Source organism: Tupaia chinensis, unplaced genomic scaffold (genome assembly GCF_000334495.1).
Source record: "Tupaia chinensis unplaced genomic scaffold, TupChi_1.0 Scaffold143868_1, whole genome shotgun sequence".
NCBI lineage: Eukaryota > Metazoa > Chordata > Mammalia > Scandentia > Tupaiidae > Tupaia > Tupaia belangeri.
Window position 1 is genome coordinate 418,518 of NW_006203719.1, and position 22,894 is coordinate 441,411.

The 22,894-nt window shown below is 39.6% G+C and overlaps 1 pseudogene; it reads left to right on the plus strand.

Annotated features, from left to right (window-relative positions):
- LOC102492273 (40S ribosomal protein SA-like) overlaps positions 1–22,894 on the plus strand; it is a 55,814-nt pseudogene that overhangs the window by 17,056 nt on the left and 15,864 nt on the right.

A 22,894-nucleotide genomic window follows, 5' to 3' on the forward strand; every position in this document is an offset into this window, starting at 1 on the left:
AGAGATCAAGACAGGCAGAGGCATGACCACATCACGATCCCTTCTCCTCCTGGGTCCTCTCGGAATCTGGGGCATGTATCCACACATACCCAGTGTTTCTCAAGCTGCCAAGTCCAGGACTTAAGCTGTGAGGTCAGCCTCGTGGGATCTAGTGCCATAACCTCTGCCATCTGCAAGCCCTATAAATAGCATTTTTATAAAATTAACTGTAGGACTAACTTTCCTTCGCAGCTGCTTTTCCATTTAGAACTGTGTCTGTTGAATGAATAAATGTCACCCAGTTCTATGTATTCTATCTCCTTATACGTTTTAGCTTTGGTTTGGTTTCCATGGTGTTTTTAATTTCATTCTCTAATAAAGTTACACAGGCACATATTTAAAGAGTCACATACTTGCATAAAATGTATTATAATAAAGAATAGTTCCCTACTCCACCTAAAACACTGGATCCAATTTCCTAACTCTTCAGGCAAAATTTGAAAGATACTAAAAAGGGACATTCAGTGAAAGATAGAAGATTGAAAACATGCATTTAAGCATATTTGTCTGAAAATCTCTCTCCACAATTTTGAAAAGACATCCTTTCACAGGAAAAAAGACAATGCAAAGAGCTGAGAGATATAAAATTCTGGAAGCTAGAAAGCAAAACAATGAGTGGCAATTGAATTAAATTAGCAGCTCTTAGAAAATGAAACTTTTAACTAGCAGGGGAAAGCCAAGAAGTAAGCCAATTTTTACCACAAGAACAACCCTAGAAACCCTAAATGGAAACACCACATATTTCTGGAAACAGTGATGAACTGGGACTAAAAACAGCAAAATTAGTCCAAAGTTTGTTTTAAAACTGAGTCCTGTATCTCCTCCCTCTCTCTTTTTTTAAAAAAATAATTATTTAACTTCATTTACTTATATTATTATTACCATTATTATCATTATTATTATTTTCACATGAGTTTTGCCAGAGAGAGAGAGAGAGAGAAAGTAAGCCACCATGTCCAGGACTCGAACCATTGTTGGCCATGTGGGAATTCCAGCACCTTAACCACCACACCACTTGCTGATTCCTCTCTTCTCTCTCTTGAAGTGTATTACTAGTCTTTTCTCCACTATAGCAGAAGACTAAAGGTATGCATGTATGTGTGTGTGTATATGTATCTATATATACATATATATACACGTATATATACACATACATATAAATACATATATGTACATACATATAAATACATATGTGTGCATAAAATACATATACATGTATATATGCATATAAATACATGTATATATACACATACATATAAATACATATGTGTACATAAAATACATATACATGTATATATGAATATAAATACATATATATATACACATATATACACACATATACATATAAATATAATTGCTTACCAGAGAAAGACAGAGAGAGAAAGAGGGAAAACACTCCCCAATGGGGCATGGTCACACCACAATCCCTTCTCACTCATTACTCTATCTGGTCAGGTTTGGGACACACACAAATATATGCCTCATGTTTTTCTAATTGTCAGGGTTGGGATTCGAACCATAGTTAGTTATATAGGTTCCAGCTCCCTTAGTTATAAGGCTACAAGGCCAGCCTTAAGTCTGTATTTTAGAAAGAAAGATTGATGCCACCAGGCACCATTGACTGTAAGAATAGCAGACAAAAAAGAGAACTTTTTGAAATTTTACATAACCAACATGAAATTAGTGTTATAGCTTATTTTTATGATGTCTGCAGTAGCAATAGATAAGTCCTTTTTGCATTCCTAATGTAAGTATTTTGCATTTTCTCCTTGTTTTATCAGTTTTGCTAAGGGTTTACTAATTTTTATAATCTCTTCAAAGAACAAAATTTTGGCTTTGTTAGTTTTTAAATTATAATTCTACTGTTTTGTTGATCACTGCTCCAAGAGTTTCTGCCTTTTGCTTTCCTTAGGTTAAATGTGCTCCTCTTTATGTAACTTAATAAGGTGAAAACCTAGGTAATGATCTGAAATTTTCTTTTCTAATACATGAATTTACAGCTGTAATGTTTGCTCTGAGTACTGCATTAACTACATTCCATAAGTTTTGCTGTATGGTATTGTCATTATTATTCAGTTCAAAATACTTCCTTTTTTCCATTGTGATTTCTTCTGTGCCCAGTAAATTATTTAGAAGTATATTGGTTAATTTCCAACATTTGAGGATTTTTATACAATTTCTTTCTAATTTTGTTTCACTGTGCTCGGAGGATACACTATGCATGATTTAATTCACTGAGACTTGCTATATGCTATATGCATGAAATCTCTTTCTGAAAGTCAGCAGGTGGCGGCGCCTGTGCATGTGGGCCCCAAATCTCCGGATGAGCATGGAGGAGTAGGGCTTGCAGTATAGTCATCACCCTGTCCCTAAAGGAGTGATTTCTCTCTTTCCTTCTTCTAATCTCCTTCTGTTTTCTGCGGAGAGTGAATGTGCCCTATAGCAAAAACCTTACCCCCAAAAAATGCCATTTTGGGAGGGGTAAATGTTTAACACATACTTGTAAAGAATGTGAATTTTGCAGTTGCAAGTTTAGTATTCTATACATATCAATTATGTCAAGTTGATGCATCTTGTTGTTCATAACTTCTATATTTTCCCAGGATTTTTATGCTTGCTCTATCAATTACTGTGAGAAGTGTAAAAACATTTTGCATGATTTTTTAGACATTTATTCATTTATTTATCTATTTATTTGTTGTGATTTTTAAGTCATCAGGTCTGGGACTCAAACCACGGTCAACCATGTGGAAATCAAGCACCATAACCACCACGCCACCTGCTAGCATCCCATGATTATTTTAAAGTTCTTGTTTGTTAAGTTTCAAGATCTACATCATCTATTGGTCTTCTTCTACTGCTTGTTTTTTCTCATGACTATCAGTCACCTATTACTTCTTGGTATATCTGGTGATTGTATAACAAACCTGTAACAGATATTGTATGTGAAAGAACTGCGGGGGCTTCAGACAACTGATAACTTCAATACATAAGTTTCCAATTAGGTCTGGAATGGATCAGTCTTATTAGGACTCATTTCTTTTCTTTTTTAGGTACACAAACCTGTTGTCTTTTACTAGGTGTGAATTTTCTCAACTGGGATATGAAAGGACTCAGCAAGTTCCTTCAGAGGGATGCAAAACCAAGGAGATGAAGGTCTGGTTCAGTGTATGCCCTCCAGGCTGGCCCTCTTCAGTGGTACTTGTGTCATCGCTGGTGTTTGAGTTTCTTGTAAGAAAGGCGGTAGCTGAACAGTATGAAAGGCCCAGCACCATAGAAACCCCAGCAATGCCCGTCTTTACTTTGACCTACTTGCAATGACTCTGCAATGCTCCAGCAATGCCATTAGAGGTAAAATTTCACATCAATATCCAGGTTGACAGCTGCCCGAGTCTGACATCCATGAGTTTCCGAGATGACTCATGCTATCTTGGGGTCCTGGCGTCCACTGTGATTGACCTTCTTTTGAACACCACTACATTATGAGAGGTTTCACTTTACTTTTTAAAAGCCTTTTACCAAGTTTCCCAGCTTCCCAATGTGCTTCCCCCTGCATCTGGGATTCGAAGTTTCAAATGTGTCACCCAGCCCCATGGGACAGCGAAAAGTTGAAATATCTCCTATTTCACCTATCATTTATTCCTTCTTCAGCTCTGCTAGCTTTAAAATTGTTTTTGTATTTATTTGATTTCTCTAATTATTGTAGGAGAAGTACTGAGATGTATGGGGCTACTGCATCCCATCCAAAAATAAAAATTTAGGATCTTTTTTTAAAAAGAATTATTTCAGGGACCAGCAGTTAGTGTAATGGCTATGTCGCTGAACTCCCATGTAGTCGACTGCGGTTCACGTCCCGGACCCGGCAGCTTAAACTCACACCAGGCACGTGTGTGTGCGTGCCCAAGATCCCAAGAGGAGAATGGAGGAGATGGGACTGAGGCGTAGCCATCCCCCCTGGGGGGTGATTTCTCACTTTCTATCTCTCTCTCTCTCTCTCTCTGGCGAGCACATGCGCCCTATAGCAAAAACCTCTCCAAAAAATAAAAATAAAAATAAGAAGTATTTCATTCAGGGATCCACAGTTGGTGTATTTAACTTTATTTTATTTTATTTTATTTTATTTTATTTTATTTTATTTATTTTAATTTTCCCAGAGAGAGGTGAAGTAAGAGAGAGAGAAAGAAAGAGCGGGAAAGTGATAAAGCATGCCACCAGGTCCGGGACTCAAACAGCAGTCGGTCATGTGGAAGTCCAAGCACCCTTAACCACGACATCATCCACCGGCCCCAAGGATGATCTTTTCTATATACAGACGTGAAAATATCATTCTGTTATTTTTATCCTCTAATGCCTTTCCATAGTTATCATGATATAATACAGAATCTTTAAAAGAGTTTATGAGATCGGGACCAGTTGGCGTAATGGATATGTCACTAGACTTTCATGTAGTTGACCACGATTCGAGTCCCAGACCAGGTGGCTTAAACTCACGCCGGGTGCGTGTGCGTGCGTGCCCAAGATCCCGAGAGGAGAATGGAGGAGAAGGGATTGCAGCATGGCCATCCCTGCCCCAGGATGGAGTAGGAATGCTTTCTCATTCTTTCTTTCTTTCTCTCTGGTGAGCACACATTCTCTATAGAAAAATTACAAGAAAAAAAGGAAAGAAAGAAAAGAAAAGAAAACTGTGACAAATAAACGTAGTGGGAAAAAAATCTAGAAAAAAAGAGGAAGAGATAATTACCAACCTATGCCCTCCTCACACATTCATTTATTTTTTTAAAGAATTCTTTTATTTAACTTTATTTATTTTATTTATTTATTTTAATTTGACCAGAGAGGGATATATATAGAGAGAGGGAAGGTGAGAAAGCAAGCCACCAGGTCCAGGACTCGGACCAGCCATGTGGGAGTCAGCACCCTTAACCACCCCGCCACCTGCCGGCCTCTCCTCACACATTTAGATAAGACACAAGTCAGTGGAAAAGCGACTGTGTGAGGGCGAAAGGTCCTTATCATATTTAATCAAGCCTAGTCAGAGTTCTTCCTCACCATTCCACCAAAACTGTTTTTGCCACAACACTCGCCTCTGCATCGGTCAGAGCTCAGTATTCCCGTTATTTGGTCTTTTAACCACACTGTCTCAAATGATCCCTCTTTTTTCTTCCTCTGCTTGACTTCAAGGATACCATACTTTCTTGACTTTCTCTTCAGGTCACTATTTTCTCCTCCTTTGTATATTTACAGGTTTCCTCTCCCCGTCTTTCTCCTTCTCTCCCCGCCTCCCCATCTCTTGATAGTACCCAGGACTCCGTCTTTGGTACTCCCTATTATCTTTATACTCATCTGCATGATGATCTCCCTTGATGTATTAGTATAAAATACCATCGATATGGGGCCGGCAGGTGATGTGGTGGTTAAGGCGCTGGACGTCCATGTGACTGACTATGGCTCGAGTCCCTGGACAGAGCAGCTTCCTTTCTCTCTCACTCTCTCTCTGTCTCTCTGTCTCTGTCTCTCTCTCTCATCAAATTGAAGAATAATATTAAATAAATAAAATTAAATAATTTTTTTAAAAATAAAATAAAATGCCATCAATATGCCAAAGAGTCTAAAACTATTTCTTTAGCCCAGACCACTCTCTGGAACTCTAGGCTTGTATATTAAATTTTCTACTTGCTATCTCCAGTATGGATCTAAAATATACATTTTTTTTTAATTTTTTTTGAGAGGTTTTTTTTTTTTTTCACTATAGGGCGCGTGCACTCGCCAGACAGACAGAGAGAGACATAGAGACAGAAAGCGAGAAATCACCCGCTGGGGGGATGGCCACGCCGCAATCCCTTCTCCTCCATTCTCCTCTCGGGATCTTGGGCACGCACACACACGCACCCGGCGTGAGTTTTAAGCCACCAGGTCCGGGACACAAACCGCGGTCAACTACGTGGGAGTCCAGCGACATAGCCATTACGCTAACTGCTGGTTCCCTAAAATATACATTTTTGAGAGGCTTTTGCTATAGGGCGCATGAGCTCACAAGAGAGACAGAAAGCAAGAAATTACCCCCCAGGAGGATGGGCATACTACAATCCCTTCTCCTCCATTTTCCTCTCAGGATCTTGGGCACACACACACACGCACCTGGTGTGAGTTTAGGCCACTGGGTCCGAGATAAATGGGAGTCCAGCGACATAGCCATTACACCAATTGCTAGTCCCCAAATATACACTATTTTAAAAATACTTTTTTATTTATTTAATTCCATTTGTTATTATTATTTTATTTTGACCAGAGAGAGATAGAGAAAGAGAGAAAGGAAAAGTGAGAAGCCAGGTCCGAGACTTGAACCTCAGTCGGCCATGCACCTTTAACCACCACGCCACCTGCTGGTCCCAAGAAAGGTATCTTTTAATTATTTCTCAGCGCACGCACAAAATAACTTCCCCTCACAATTCTTTGTATGGGACTTAGTCACAGGTCCATTTCTAGCTTTCAAAGAGACTTGAGGGGGTCAGTAGGTCGTGTGGTGTTTAAGGCACTGGACTCCCACATGGAGAGTGGTTCAGGTTCTGGACCCAGCAGCTTCAAACACACATCAGGCACATGTGTGTGCATGAACAAAACCCCAGGAGAGTGGAGGAGAAGGGATTGTGGCGTGGTCATCCTCCCTGGTGAATGATTTCTCACTTTCTCTCTCTCTGTCTCTGCCAGCCAGCACAAGCACCCTATAGCAAAAATCTCTCCCTTACCCCCCAAAAAAGAGAGACTGAGAAATGTGGGCCACACAAGTCAAGTTTCTTTTACTATGAAGCAAAACAGACTCTTTAAGTTACCCCCTCACAGATTCTAAGGCCCACAAGACTCTGTAGGTAAGTGTATCAGCTGATATTTCCTAGAACACTATCATTAAAATCGGTTTCTGAATAACAGGTTTAACTTTATGGGTTTTTTTAAAATTATTTTTCATTTAACTTTACTTATTTTAGTTTGACCAGAGAGGGACAGAGTGAGAGAGAGAAGGAAAATGAAAAAGCAAGCTGCCAGGTTCAGGACTCAAACTACAGTTGGCCATGTGGGATTCTAGCGCCCTTAACTACCATGCCACCTGCCAGCCCCTTAATCTTATATTAGTAAAATGTTTTAAGTTTATTTATTTATTTCTTCTAAAAGAGGGAAAGAAGAAAAAAAGGGAGAGGCTCCTACCTCACTTACCCAGCAACTACTATCACTGTTATTTTCCAACAATGGCTGAACAACAGTTCCCATCCTACATCCTTTCTCTTTCTTTTTCTTTCCTTTTTTTTTTTCAAGAGAGAGATTTTTTTTTCCCTATAGGATGTGTGTGCTCATCAGAAAGACAGAGAGACAGAAAGCAAGAAATCACCCCCTCCCCAGGGGGATAGCCATGCCACAATCCCTTCTCCATTCTCCTCTCAGGATTTTGGGCATACATGTGCATGTGCCTAGTGTGAGTTTCAATCCTCCAGGTCCAGAACCCAAACAGCAGTTGGCCATGTAGGAGTCTAGCAACGTAACTGCTACACCATCTGCTGGTCCCCCTATGTGCTCTCTTAAAAAGCATGTAAGACTTTGACATGTCACCCAGGAATGGTCTATGTTCTCTCCCTTTCACTTAGTGATTCTGGTGGAAGTGATGCCATGTGACTTCAGGAGAGAGGTCACAAAAGCCAATGCATGAGCCTCTTGAGTTGCTTGTTCTTAGAGCCCATACTAGGAGACAGGTCAAGGCAGTGCACTTGGAAAGATGTCTTGGAGAAGCCAGACAGTGTGTTCAGCAGACAGCCCTTGTGAGGTCCTGGCCAACACCACATTCAGCCATGTAAGTGAAGATGTGTCCAGAGGATTCCAGGCTCTACCCTTGGGGTCATTCAGTCTTTGACAATCCATCCCCACTACGGTCTGTCCAAATTCCCAATTTTCACAACCCATTAACGTAATAAAATGTCTGTTTTATGCAATTGTCTGTGTGTTGGGGGTGGGGTGGGAAGGCAAGGTTGTAATGTAGCAGTAGTTACTACAACAACTGCTGGTCTTTTTTTTTTTTTTCCTAAAAAAAATACTCAAGAGTCCCAAATATCCATTAGACGTATTTTCAGCTCCTATTCAGGTCTACTAGTCCTTTCCTATAGAAATCCAAAATAGTCCCTTCCTGGTCTTTGGAGGCCTTGCAGCTGCCTCTCCTACTCTTCCTATAACTCTACTTGGCTTCAGTCCTCAACAAGCCTTTCCCTTGGCCCAGCCCTCTGCATAATGTGTTGTTTGTCGGCAGCACAATAACTCTGTGGTTGCTAAGGCTGGGCCCTTCCTTCAGCAATGCTGTGACTCTTCATCTATTATTTTAAGTTAATGTCTAGGCCAGTGCTTCCTAGCTGCCTTTTAGTTCAGATGGTGAAATTCCTCCCAAGAGTTTATTCGTCCATCATGTTGCCTTTCAATGGCCCCCATCTCACTGTCCCTTGTTGGATACTCATGGGAAATTATAACAACCACACAATAAGGTTATTTTGTGGAGTCAGCAGAACACACATGTCACCTATAACTGCCTCACATGTAGTAGCTACTGAATAAATCAGGATTTTCCTTAACCCCTCCTCTTTTCAAAGAGTCTGAAATTCCCAAGGACATTCCAACAGATTCTGGTTCTGATCTGAGAAATATCCTAAGTTCAAAGCCCATTTTTCAGAGCCTGTTGTCATGACCTGTGCCTTGTATTCAGTCTGAGTTACCTGGAGAGTCTTCAGACATATTTCCAGAAGCCTAAAAATTTGCCAGTATTTTCAACACCATGACAATTTTATAAATAAAATTCTTTTGCAATGTTGTTTTGAAAGTTTGAGCCATTTTTATAAAATTATATTTTACTTTCTTCAAATGATATTTCACCTGTGGGGAATCAAGAAGTTCACAGACATGTCTCAGGAGCCTAAAGAACCATTGTTGTTGCTGCTATTGTTGTTTTTTTTGTTGTTGTTGCTATTGTTTCTAGATGGACTCTGCACAATTTAATTCATTTTAGACTCATGTTTTCAATCTTGGATGACTAAGCTTGAGGGCCAAGTCAGGGATGTTATTGAACCTATAGGTTCATCAAATTTTGTTTTTTTCTTACCTGCCAGAGGACATGTGTGCTTGCTAGAAAGACAAAAAGAGAGGGGAAAGGGAGAAAGCAGCTTCCATTTGGGTAAGGTCACACCACAATCCCTTCTCCAGTTCTCCATCAAGTCAGGACTTGGGGCATACAAGCATACGCATCAGTTTGTTTTTTTAAGCCCAGAGGGTCAGGATTCAAACCAAAATTCGGATCCCACATGTGAGAACCAGCTTCCTAAACAAGTAGGCTATGGGGTTGGTCCCTCATCAAGATTTTAGATTGAATAATTGAAAGTCAGGAGTTGGGGCATACAAGCATACACATCAGTTTGTTTTTTTAAGCCAAGAGGGTCAGGATTCAAACCAAAATTGGGATCCCACATGGAGAACCAGCTTCCTAAACAAGTAGGCTATGGGGTTGGTCCCTCATCAAGATTTTAGATTGAATAATTGATTGCAAACTGCTTTTCTGTTATTTCTCAAATGTGCATAAATATTATTTTATTTATCCATTGATTGAAAACTACTACTGAATTTATTCATAGCAGTTTTATCAAGACTAATTTTCCTAAACAATAACTATTAAAAGTATAATAATTACTATACAGGAATAGAAAAAAATATTGTGATGTTAAAAATGTTCTTCTTGGGACCAGCAGTTGGTGTAATGGCTATATGTCACTGAACTCCATGTAGTCCAGTGCAGTTCGAGTTCCATACCCAGTGGCTTAAACTGATGCCAGGCATGTGTGCGTGCGTGCCCAAGATCCCAAGAGGAGAATGGAGAAGAAGAGAATGCAGCGTGGTCATCCCCCCTAGGGGGTGACTTCTCGCTTTCTGTCTCTCTGTCTCTCTGTCTTTCTGGCAAGCACGTGTGCCCTATAGCAAAAACCTCGGGAAAAAAATGTTCTTCTCTGTGGAGAACAATATGGGAGTTCCTCAGAGATCTACAAATAGAGCTACCATATGATTCGGCAATTCTGCTGCTGGGTATTTACCCAAAGGATAGGAGAACATTGTCAGAAAAGTGTTTGCACATCTATGTTTATTGCACATTATTTACAATTACTAAGACATGGAACAAACGAATGTCTACAGACAAATGGATGAATTGAAAAAGTGTGGCACATATACTCTATGGAATGCTACTCAGTCATAAAAAACAACAACACCCTGGCATTTGATAGAAATTAGACAACTATGGAAGATTTACTGCCAAGTGAAAGAAGCCAGGCTATGAAAGAGAGACATTGTGCGTTGTCTCCATTTAATGGATACTGACTTTCCGCACTCTGTGGTGGAAACTGAAAAATTAGAGGATATAGAAGTATGGAAAATGGTTACAGACACTGGAAATAATGTGAGAAGAGGTTAGGAGAAGGGGAAGAGTGTGGGGAAAGGAATCAAGTAGAAAAATAGAAAAGCAAGACATTTATGGGACACAGAAATGGTGGTTATCTGTTGATAATGTACATAGTATCTTCAACTGGACTGGTGTGAAATGTATTCATGTTGGGCAAATTCACTTTATAAGCTGTAGTAATATAGTGATTTAATGTATAAAATAAAATTTAAAAATAAAGAACACTGAGTTGGCAAGGCTGTAGTGAAAGGGAACTCTCTTACACTGTTGGTGGGAATGTAAATTAATCCAACCTCTGTGGAAAACAACATGGAGATTTCTTAAAAACCTACAGATAGAACTCTCATATGACTCAGCAATCCCACTTCTTGGCATCTACCAAAGGATAAGAAAACACTCAGTTGGAAAAACATCTGCACATCTATGTTTACTGCAGCATTATTTATTATTGCTAAAACATGGAACCAACCTAAGTGTCCAAAAAATGATGATTGGGTATACTGTGGCATATATATACTTTGGAATATTACACAATCATAAGAAACAGTGAGATCCTATTCAACTCAAAATGGGTAAATACAGGGGACCAGCAGTTAGTGTAATGGCTATGTCACCGGACTCCCATGGAGTCGGCCGTGGTTCACGTCCTGGACCCGGTGGCTTAAAACTCACGCAGGGTGTGTGTGCATGCGTGCCCAAGATCCTGAGAGGAGACTGGAGGAGAAGGGATTTTGGCCATCCCCTTTCGGGGGTGATTTTTCGCTTTCTGTCTCTCTGTCTGTTGAGTACACGCGCCCAATAGCAAAAACCTCTCCAAAAAAAAATAAGGGTGAATATAGAAGACTTAATGTTGACTGAAGCAAGCCAGACATTGAAAGATACACACTGTATATCTCCATTCAATTTGTTCTGGGTGTCTACACTTTATGGCAGAGGTTGAGTGATCTGAAGATGTGATGGTGGAGAGTATCAGTGTGGATGCTAGTGACAGTAAGGGGGAAAGTGGTTGAGAGTTGGTAGTAGATGGTAGATGTGGGGGGAAGAAAGATTATAAATGATAAACTTTTGCTTGCAAGAGAAAAACAAATCAAAACCTTTTTGTATTCTCTGAGTAGTTCACAATAGTATGTATCTATTAATTTATCATCATCAAAAGAGCAGCTCACCTAAAAGAAAGGACTGACTAGTGTGCAAAATGTTCACAATCTTCTGTGAAGCTGTTGTTTATTGTTAATTTGTATATGTAAGTTATTTTTATAAATATCACCTGCATTTTTAAAAGGAAGAGTTTATTTAATTTTATTTATTAATTCATTTATTTTAATTTGACCAGACTGACAGAGATAGAAAGAGAGAGTGGGAAACAAAGCCACTAAGTCCAGGACTTGAACTGTGGTCAGCCATATGGGAGTGTCCAGCACCTTAACTATCATGCCACCTGCTGGTTCCAATACCACCTGTATTTTTGATACATGTGAAATTGCAACTGGAATTTATTTTGCCAATGTGTTCTAAATGAAGTTTTTGTTGATTAAAAAAAAAAATGTTCTTCTCAGGGCTAGCTGGTGGCTTGGTGGTTGAAACACACTGGACTGCCACATGGTTGATCTCAGTTTGAGTCCCCGACCTGGAAGTTTAAAAATCATGCCAGGCATGTGTGCGGAGGAGAATGGAGGAGAAGGCACCGTGATGTGGCCATGAGGGATGATTTCTCACTTTCTTTCTCTTTCTCTCCCTCTCTCTCTCTTTCTCTCTCTCTCTCTCTCTCTCTCGTATATGCCCTCTGGCAAAAACCTTAGGAATAAAAAACTCCTTCTCAAAAGAAGTTTAAGTGTCATTTCTACCCACTTCTTCCTTACAGTTTTTCTGAAGATGATAGGTTTAAATGACCATTTTAAGGGATTAAGAGAGATTTCAGAATAACAGCTTCTAGTGTGAAGTTTGTTCAACCATACTTAATATTCATAATTTTCACCAAAGGAAAACAAGTTATTTTAGAACACAGATGACATTATAATGTAGCAGTTCAACTGGTGTGTATGTGCGCACATGTTTTCCATAGAAAATGTTTTCCCATGTCTATGTTTTTGCACAGATCTCAAATGTAACAGTACATAATGTGATGATGAAATATCTGGAGCATCTTAATCAGTCTGTGACCACCACCTCAACCCAGAGTTGATCAAGATATCTTTCTTAAAAAAATACTCATTTCAAAAAAAGAGGAAAAAATATTACTTAGAATTAACCTTAGTTTCAGAAAGTTTCTATTTTCCCACACTTACATGACAAATAGTCATTTAGCTCCTCTTTTCTATGATACTTCTGGCTTATTTCTTAAACAGAAGAATTAATTGTTATTTCAAGATAATCTATAAACGTCCAACGTTTTCCCCAAAAACCTGAGTGACCTCAAAAATGATTTCAATTTCATGCGGGGGCTGAGGGAGGAGTGGGCAATGGGAATCACATAAAAGCTATTGGTTCACAGCCGTTATAATGAAAACCATGTGCATGGGGAAATTTACAGCCATAAATCTCTCAGTGGACACAACTTCTAATTAAAACCTCCTAACAATCTTTTCTAAATAATGAACATAATTTTAAATCTAGTTACTTTCATTACTTCAGAAATGGACATGAGGAACGTATGTCTAGTAATGCATTGTGCCAGTTCTGTCCCTGGACAGGACAGAAGACCGTAATTACCAAGTCTCAAAAAATGCAAGAGGAAGGAGGCTGCTGCTTCTTAAAAATAGTATTGGCTGTACAAAATAAATACCTAGTATATCTCCAGTATCTTCTTTTCTTTTCTTTATTTCTTTGCTTTTCTTTTTAAGATTTTTTTTGCCATAGTACACATGTGCTTCTGGGAGAGAAAGAAAGACAGACACAGAGAGAGGGAAAGTGAAACATCACCCTTCCCCCTCCAGCAGTAGATGGCTACACGACAAGCCCTTCTCCTCCACTATCCTCGCAGGATTTTAGGCATGCACACACATGTACCTAGTGTGATTTTTCAAGTCGTCAACTCCAGGACTTGAACCATGGACAACCATGTGACAGTCCAGTGCCTTAACCACCATGCCCAGTCTCTGATTTCTCATTTGGTTAGGGAAGTACCCAATTTAGATTACTAGTCTCTCCAGAAAATAAACATGTCTATCCTACTGAGAATTTATATTATGTTGAATAAAAAAATTGTCTGAGCTATGCCTAGAAAACAGCTTGCAGGATACCTTGGTTTGATGGTCTAGGGTTGGACTGTGTGCGTTAATGACACTATGATCCCATTCTTTGGATGCTGACATTTTGCACAGTCCAGTTGGCCTCTTGGGCAACTCCTTTGGCAATCCAAACAGTGTTCACAAATTCCAGGAAAAAGAACAAGTGTTTTCCCAAAGGAGGATACAAAGCATAGAGATGCAGACGAAAAGGGTTGATGATTTCAGCCTAAGCCAAAATTTCAAAAACGTTCCATGAAAGCTGAAGAAAACATTTCCTTTCAGTTCACATCAGAGAGGACAATAATTTGGGCCTTAAAAGAGTATGTTAACTGCCTTCTTTATTAAGGATTGTTTCTTCTCTCAGTTAGATAATATTGATAGTGGTAATAAACATGTTTAATCTATTAGTTTAAATGGGGCACTTATTCTGCCCCCAAAGAGCACCCTTTGAACTGCTCTTCCTTCTTTTGAAAGTCGTAGCTAATCAAAAATCATAGATCGCTATTAAAATACAGTAAATCTGGGACCAGCAGGTGGTGTGGTGGTTAAAGCACTGGACACTCCCACATGGCCAATCATGGTTCAAGTCCCGGACTTCATGGCTTGCTTTCTCACTTTCTCTCTCTTTCGTCAAATTAAAATAAGAGAATGAATAAATAAAATGTTTAAAAAATACAGTAAATCTAACAGATGTATTACTTGTTTAACAGTAAGTAAATTCATCAACTATGAATATGCTCTAATGATGGTGATAGAGATTATAAAAGATATTTTTATTGAAACAAAACATTTCGCCATAGGTGATACAGGTGATAAACTTGCAGCACCCGCTCAACCAGAAAACACATGCGACTGCCTCTGTGCCAACTCAAATAGAGTTTTATTGAATGCACCTGACTTTAAGCCCCTTTTAGTATTCTCTTTTAATGGTTTAATAAAAACCAGTTATGGCCTAGCCAGGTTATACATATGTGTTTAAAAGTCAGAAAACTGTTTCAGACAAATGTATCGGTTTATAGAAACTCACCAGAAGGAGAGTAACATGCATTTAATGAAAGAAAGAAAAACAAAAAAACAAATAAACAAACAAAAAAAAACCAGAACGACAACAAAACTATTCCTAAATTAACCAGGTCCTTTGTTGTAAATTATTTTCACAATCTGCTTAGAACATCTAAGGCCGGGCCTATCAAAGGTTTCTCAAGACCTTTAATTCGGGCTGGCCTTTATGTTCGAGAGTTCAAGCTGTTGGCTACAAGGACCCTGGGATTACCACTGAAGGAGGGCACCTAGGAGTGATCATTCTTCATGAACATCTGCAGCCATTGAGAAGGCGACCTGCTCGCAGGGCCGGGAAGCAGGCCATTATGGCCTGGCCTCTGTGTCCCTGCTCAGCTGCGAGCACACTGAAGTGCCAGGTGCAGAAGCCTTGCTCAAGAGGAGACCAGAGAGGAGGGGAATGGTCACGGCGATTACGAACTGATAATTATTCTCTCCCTGTTTCTTCCTTTCAACCAACTGGCTGCTCACTGATTATTTCTTTTTATTGCCGAAATGGTATCCTATGGCTACAGGCTGATTATATCTTTCTCCCTAGCAAGACCTTTAGTTCAAAATGATGCAGCATGTCGTGGGTTAGAGTGTGCTATTCGCCACAAGTCTGAAAAAAATCACCCTGTTGAATGCTTCACAGTGGAGAGTTAATGCCAAATATTATACTCCTTTCTTATTCTTCTTATAATTCCATCTGTGGTGCACTTGAATTTTTGTATTAGTTGGGCAAGTTCTCAATTTATCTTTGTAAAGCTTTCTTAATTTTCACTGACAGAGACTTAAGAAACTGTATCTTATTTCCATGCACCTACTAAAGCACACGACTGTGCTTGCATTCGCAAATGTGGCACAAATTTTATATGATTCAATAAACTAAGTATTTTTATAGTAGTGCTCTATATGGCCAAATACTAATTAAAAGCAGGACGGAGTTTTTATTTTCCCCATTAGAGACGTGAAGGCCAAAGTGGTTCAGTACAACAATGGTCTTCATTGCTATGCAACGAGCTGGTAAAGGCTGTCGGGACACTATCTTATTTTTTTTTTTTTTTCTTCTCTCTTTCATTTGCCAGAGAGCGCATGTGCTCACTAGAGAAAGAGAAAAGGGGTGTGGGGAGTGGGAAAGCAGCCCTCGTGGTGGATGGTCACACCACGATCTCGTCTCCCTTTCTCCCTCCTTTGGGGATTTTTGGACATGAGCATGCATGCACCCATCATGTTTCTCAAGTCACCAGGTCCAAGACTCAAACAACGCAGTCACTCTGTGGGAGCCAATTGCCTTAACCACCGTGTCACAGGCTGGACCCTAGATTTTCAAATGAACACTGTGCAAATAACAGGGGCACCTAGTGACATCAGCCTAAGTAACAATTTGCTAGGTTGAATATGGGAGAAAAAATTGTCTGCTTAAAAATTCAGTAATTGCAACAATTATAAAATGGGCCCAATGCTCTCATACAAGTTGTATAAATCCTTTCACACACACACACACACACACACACACACACACATACACACCTCAAAACTTACAAACTTGCTGGGACCAGCAATTGGCATAATGGCTGTGTTGCTGGACTCCCATGTAGTCGACCGCAGTTCGAGTCCCAGACCCGGTGGCTTAAACTCACGCTGGGTGCATGTGCATGCCCAAGATCCTGAGAGGAGAACGGAGGAGAAGAGATTGCGGCGTGGTCATCCCCCCAGGGGGTGATTTCTTGCTTTCTGTCTCTCTGTCTTTCTGGCGAGCACACGTGCCCTATAGCAAAAACCTCTTAAAAAATTTTTAAAAACTTACAAACTTGCCAATTTTTCATTAGTTTAGGAAAATTCCAAGCTGTACATATGATTACAACCAACATCAGTAACATCTTAAAAAGAGATTTAACATTTCCAGAAATGTGAAGCCATAGGGGGAAAAATCATTTTCCATCTTTTTGTCCTGTTCCTCAAAGGGTGAAAAAAAGAGAGAGAAACCTAGCAGGAATACGAAAATCACACAAAGAGGCATATTTTCTACATCTAACATAACTTTGCAACCTTATGAATACTAACTATATTATATAGATATTGGTTTTCTCATAAAATTATCATAATCACATTGAATTTTAAAATAAACTTTATACTGTAAAAGTTACTAGTTGAATTTTTTTAATATTAGTAAATAGAAACTCATGTTATTGAATTTTATAGAATTCAGTACTTTTTTATTTTTTTTTAATTTGCTAGAGGGTGCATGTGCTTGCTGGAGAGAGACAGACAGAGAGAGAGAGACAAGAAAAAGAACCCCTCAGGCCCCTAGGGATGGTCACGCCAGTCTTTTCCCCTCCATTTCTTCCTTCTTCTGGGATTTTGGGTACAAGTACACGTACACACCGGACATGTTTTTCGAGCCACTGTCTCTGAGACTTGAATTGCATAGCCATTTGGGATCTGGCTGCCTGAACCACTAGGTCATGAGTGGGCCCTACCTAACTTTTTAAAACCAGCCAAGACCGTAAAGCAAAAGAATCAATATTTTTAGATGTATTTTACCAGGCTAACAGGTGGCATGGTTTAAGGCACTGGATTTCCACAGGGCTAACCACAGTCTGAATCCCAGACCTGGTAGCTTGCTTTCTCATTCTCTCTCTCTCTCTCTCTCTCTCTCTCTCTCTCTCTCTCTCTCTCTCTCTCTCGTGGTGCATGTGCCCTATAGCAAATTAAAAAATAATAATAAAAATAATAAAATTAAATAATTCTTTTAAAAATTATATTTTACTGTGGCAAATGGATTCAGAAAGCATTTTGCTTTTAAGTTTATTGATTTATTTCTTCCATGAGACAGAAGCAGAAAGAGACAGACAAGAAACCAGAAGCAGAAAGAAACAGACAAGAAACCTTAATAGGTTTGTTTTGTTTGTTTATTTGTTTTTTTTTTTGTAGAGGTTTTTTTCCTGAAGAGCACGTGCGCTCACCAGAAAGACAGCGAGAGACAGAAAGCGAGAAATCACCCACCAGGGGGAATGGCACATCCGCAAGATCTCCTCCATTCTCCTCTCGGGATCTTGGGAATGCACACAACACGCACCCAGCGTGAGTTTAAGCCACTGGGTCTGGGACTCGAACAACGGTCAACTACATGGGAGTCCAGCAGCATAGCCATTACGCTAACTGCTGGCCCCAATAGGTATTTTCTTTAAGAGAGATTTTTGCTATAGGACAAGTGCCCTCACCGATAGAAAGCGAGAAATCACCCCCCAGGGTGGATGGCCACACCACAATCCCTTCTCCACCATTCTCCTCTCAGGATCTTGGGCACGCATACACATGCACCCAGAGTGAGTTTGAAGCCGCCGGATCCAGAACTCGAACCATAGTCAACTACGTGGGAGTCCAGCAATGTAACCATTATGCCATCTGCTGGTCCAAGAAACCTTAATAGGGTTTTACAACGTGCTCCATGCACAGTCCCAACTAGCCTGGATCACTGCTATGTGCACACACTCAGCATAGTCAGAGAGGTCCCTGGACTTGAACCCAGAGCCCCTCCCATGTCAGACTAGTTGCATCATCACTGCACCCCCAACTTGGTCCCAGCATTTCTTTCTAAAAAATACATTTGATGGGCCAGCAGGTGGCGTGTAGTGGCTAAGGCACTGGACACTCCCATATGGAAGGCCATGGTTCAAGTCCTGGACCTGGTGGTTTCCTTTCTCTCTTTATTTCCCTCTCTGTCTCTGTGTCTCTCTGGTCAAATTAAAATAAATGAATGAATTAATAAAATTAAATAAATAATTCTCTTTTTTAAATGTAGATTTGAGAAGAAAAAGGTGAAAGACACAAAGTTCATTGATTCCTTTTGCTATATATAAAACATTATCCAGTACTCTTCTTTGAATTGTATATTCCAGAGGTCATAATTTTGAAATTTTGGTCTTTCTCTCCTGTAGTGTAGAAATGGTCCTCTGTTAAAAGTTGGTCTCATCATCTGGCTAAAGAATATAAATAAGACAAGCAATTTTGTGAACAACTTGCCCATAAACACAAAGTAAGAAATATCAAGTACAGATCAAACGCTGGCTCTCCTTCCAAGACCCAGTCTCGGCTAAGGCTGAGTTTGAGAAACTTTGTGAAACGCCAGATTTTTGGGGTTCCACTAGGACCTATATGTAAGTTATAAAACCACCTCTTGTTGAATAGAATGCTATTCCATCTGTTTCATATACTGTGTCAATTGTGATTCAGATAGTTACATGTTTTCATACACCTATAAATCTTAGGTTGACAGTGATGACATTTTCCCAATACACTTTTTTTTCTTTCTAAAATTAAAACATAGTGCATTTTGTAAATGCCAGGTAGATCCCAGGCCAGGAGGTAGTAAGTTCTAATTTCCTTTAATATTTGTTATTCTGCCATGGTTATTTGCAGCAAATGAGGCAATATGTTTTTGAAATTCTAATTTCTTTTTTTAAGTATTTATTTAATTTTACCTATTATTATTATTTTAGCTTGTTAGAGGGTATGTGTGCTCACCAGAGAGAGAATGAGATAGAGAGAGAGAAGAAGAAGAAGAAGAAAGAAATCCGCCAGGTCTGGGATTTGAACCGTACTTGTTATCTGTCTTCAATTTGACCAGAGAAAAAGAGAGAAAGCAAGTCACAAGGTCTGGGATTCAAACCACAGTTGGCCATGTGGGAATCAGTGACTCAACTACCATGCCTCCTGCCAGTCTTTTGTAGCTTTCTTTTATAGAGCAATGGAAATGTCACCTCCATGGGCTCTGGTCACCTTGACCTCTGCTCTAGCTGGCATTCATTGTGTATAATTTTTTTTAAGAGAGATTTTTGCTATAGGGTGTGTGTGCTTGCAAGAGAGACAGAGAGACAGAGAGATGGAAAGCAAGAAATCACGCCCTGGGGAAAACGCCATGCCGCAATCCCTTCTCCTCCATTCTCCTCTCAGGATTTTGGGCATGCATGTATATGCGCCTGGCATGAGTTTTAAGCTACCGGGTCCAGGACTCGAACCACAGTAGACTACTTGGGAGTCCAGTGACATAACCATTACGTTCTCCACTGGCCCCTCATTGTATATAATGTTTAATGATCTGAAATCATACATTATTTCATGAAAGCAGCTTCCCAATGTCTGCCTTTTACACATTGTTTTTTCCCCTCTCACTCTCTTACCCTCTTATTCTCTCATTGTAAACCAGACCAGAGATAACGACATTGAATCTAGTCACTTTGTCAAGAGTCATTTAAAATGACACAGTCACTGAGAACACCTAAGCTCCGGGCATGCAAATCTGTAACTGGACACACAAGAACACCACGCCAACGGAATTGTACGCCAGACATTCCCAACTCTGAGCAAAGCTAGCTCCTCTCACGTGCTACCCACAACCCCACTTCATAATTGGGTAATAGCCCTTCATTCCTTTTTGAAAGCAATAAATGTCACCTGTCACATTGTAAGGCATAACATTTCCTTCTTGCCATCATCAGGATAATAAGAGAGGTAGAGAAATGCTAAACACTTAAAAGTAAGAAAAATCTTCAGAGGGAAAAAGTATTTTCACTTATTTGTTGTGGATATTTTCACTGGTGAAGAATGCCTTGAGTATGGTAAGAATTACCAGAATTTTTGACAAAATTCTAGGCATATAGGAATTAAAGATATTCGGTTGTAGGAATAAAACGGTTTAAAGACAAATATGGTAGGCATGAGTTAGCTAGTCTTTGAAGAGACACTGTTAGGTAGTAATTACTCCGTGTAACCTCTCTTAACCTCTTCGCTGTGTGTGACTTGCAATTTCTTAGTCATAATGTCACAGTGTATTTCCACTCTAAATTTTGAAACCCACATGCATAATTAAACTATATTACCCTCACTCTCCACCCTACAAACATTTACACAATATCTCACTTATGAAAAGCAGATTATTTTGCTTAGTTTTTTTTTCCCTTTTTTAATATTATGCCAAAAGGTACAAGCACACAAGAGCAACTGAGAAAGAGAGAGAGAGAGAGACAGCACTACACTTCTTCAGATGTCCAAGATTTTTTTCTTAGAGTTTTTTGTTCGTTTGTTTGTTTGTTTTTTTCTGCTATAGGGTACGTGCTCTCGCTAAAAAGGGAGAGACAGAGAAACAGAAAGTGAGAAATAGGGTGATTTCTCGCTCCCTTCTAGGGATCTTGGGCATGAACACACATGCACCTGGAGTGAGTTTAAGCCACAGAGTCCGGGGTGTGAATATAGTCAACTACATGGGAGTTCAGCGACATAGCCATTACACCAACTGCTGGTCCCAGATTTCCAAGATTTTTATTTTCCCCAAAAGCATGTATTAATAAATGTACTTAATTTGTAAAAATTTGAAATTTAGAGGCCAGCAGATGGCACGTTACTGAAGGCACTGGACTCTCACATGACCAGCTGAGGTTCTAGTGGGGCCTGGTGACTTTTTCTCTCTCTCTCTCTTTCTCTCTCTCTCTCTCCTTCTGGTGAGTGCATGTGCCCTGAGATAAATTTTAAAATAATAATAATAAATAAATAAAATTAAATAATAATTCTTTACAAAAATTTTGAATTTTATCCTGTAATTTCAGTACTCAAAATTAGAATAAAGTCAAAACCTGAAACTCTGGTATCACAGACATTGACAGTACTGCCTGTCCAAAATACCTACCACTTTTTTTTTTTTTTTCCTTAGGATTATTTAATTTAACTTTATTTATTTATTTATTTAAATTTGACCAGAGAGAAACAGAGTAAGAGACAGAGAGAGAGGAAAAGTGAGAAAGCAAGTCACCAGGTCTGGGACTCAAAATGTGGTAGGCCATGTGGGAGTCCAGCGCCTTAACCACCACGCCACCTGCTGCCCCCACCGCCCCCCAATGTACCACTTCTACAACAGCCCCTTCCACAGCTCTAATCGCATGAGAAAGAGATGATCTTATTTGAATCTACTCAGCCGCCTCAAATACAAGGTCACAGCTGACTGGTCTAGAAGTAAGCAGCTGACTCAAAAATGGTCAATCATATTGTTTCCTCATGCCTTTTAAGTAGCAAATTGATCTGTCTTTAATGGTAGAAGATAGACAATGAGAAACTTTCTTTGTTCTTTCTTTCCATTTTCTTTTTTATTTATGCCAGAAGACATGTGCAAGAGAAAAGGAGACAAAGAAAAGGAAAAGAGAGAGAAAGCACCCACCAATGGGATCAACCACATCACAATACCTCTCTCCAATGTCTTTCCCATCAGGATCCTGGGCTCGGCCCCCCATAGTGTTTTCAAGCTAACATGGGCAGAACTTGAACCCCAGAGGGCCATGTGAGATCAGGCCTCCTCTGCTCCCTAACTGCTGTGCTACAGGCCAGTCCTGACCTCCCAGCTTTTTTTAATTTTTACATTTTGTTTTTGTTTTTGTTTTGCATTAGGGCACATGTGCTCTCAAGAGAGAAAATAAGAAACAATGAGAGGAGAATCAAGAAATCATACCCCAGGGAGATGACCTGGCTGCAATCCCTTCTCCTCCATTCTCCTCCTGGAATTTTAGGCACGCATGCACACACACCTGGTGTGAGTTTCAAGTCACTGGGTCTGGATGAACTGTGATCAACCATGTGGGAGTTCAGCGACATAACCACTATACCACCTGCTGGTACCTGACCCCTTAGTTTTCAATGAGTATATTCCTTGCTAGATAGAGTAGCGTGATCGTTCACTGGAAATATATGACTAACAAAGAAATAAAGCCTTTTTACACTATTCACTGACCACATAGCATTGTTGTGGATTCCCACTGAATTTAAAGAAAAGATTTTTTTTTAAGAATTATTTTACAATCAAAATACCAGAAATATTCTTCACAGATCAAGAAAAGACAATCATAGAATTTGTCTGGAATCATAAAAGAACTCATATTGCAAAAGCAATTCTGTGCAAGAAGAGTGGAGTAGGAAGCATATCACTCCCTGATCCCAAGATACACCATAAAGCTGTGATCGTCAAAACAGCATGGTATTGGCACCAAAACAGACATGTGGACAAATGGAACAGAATAGAGACCCCGGAAATAACCCCCAAAACTTACAGCCAACTGACTTTTGACAAAGA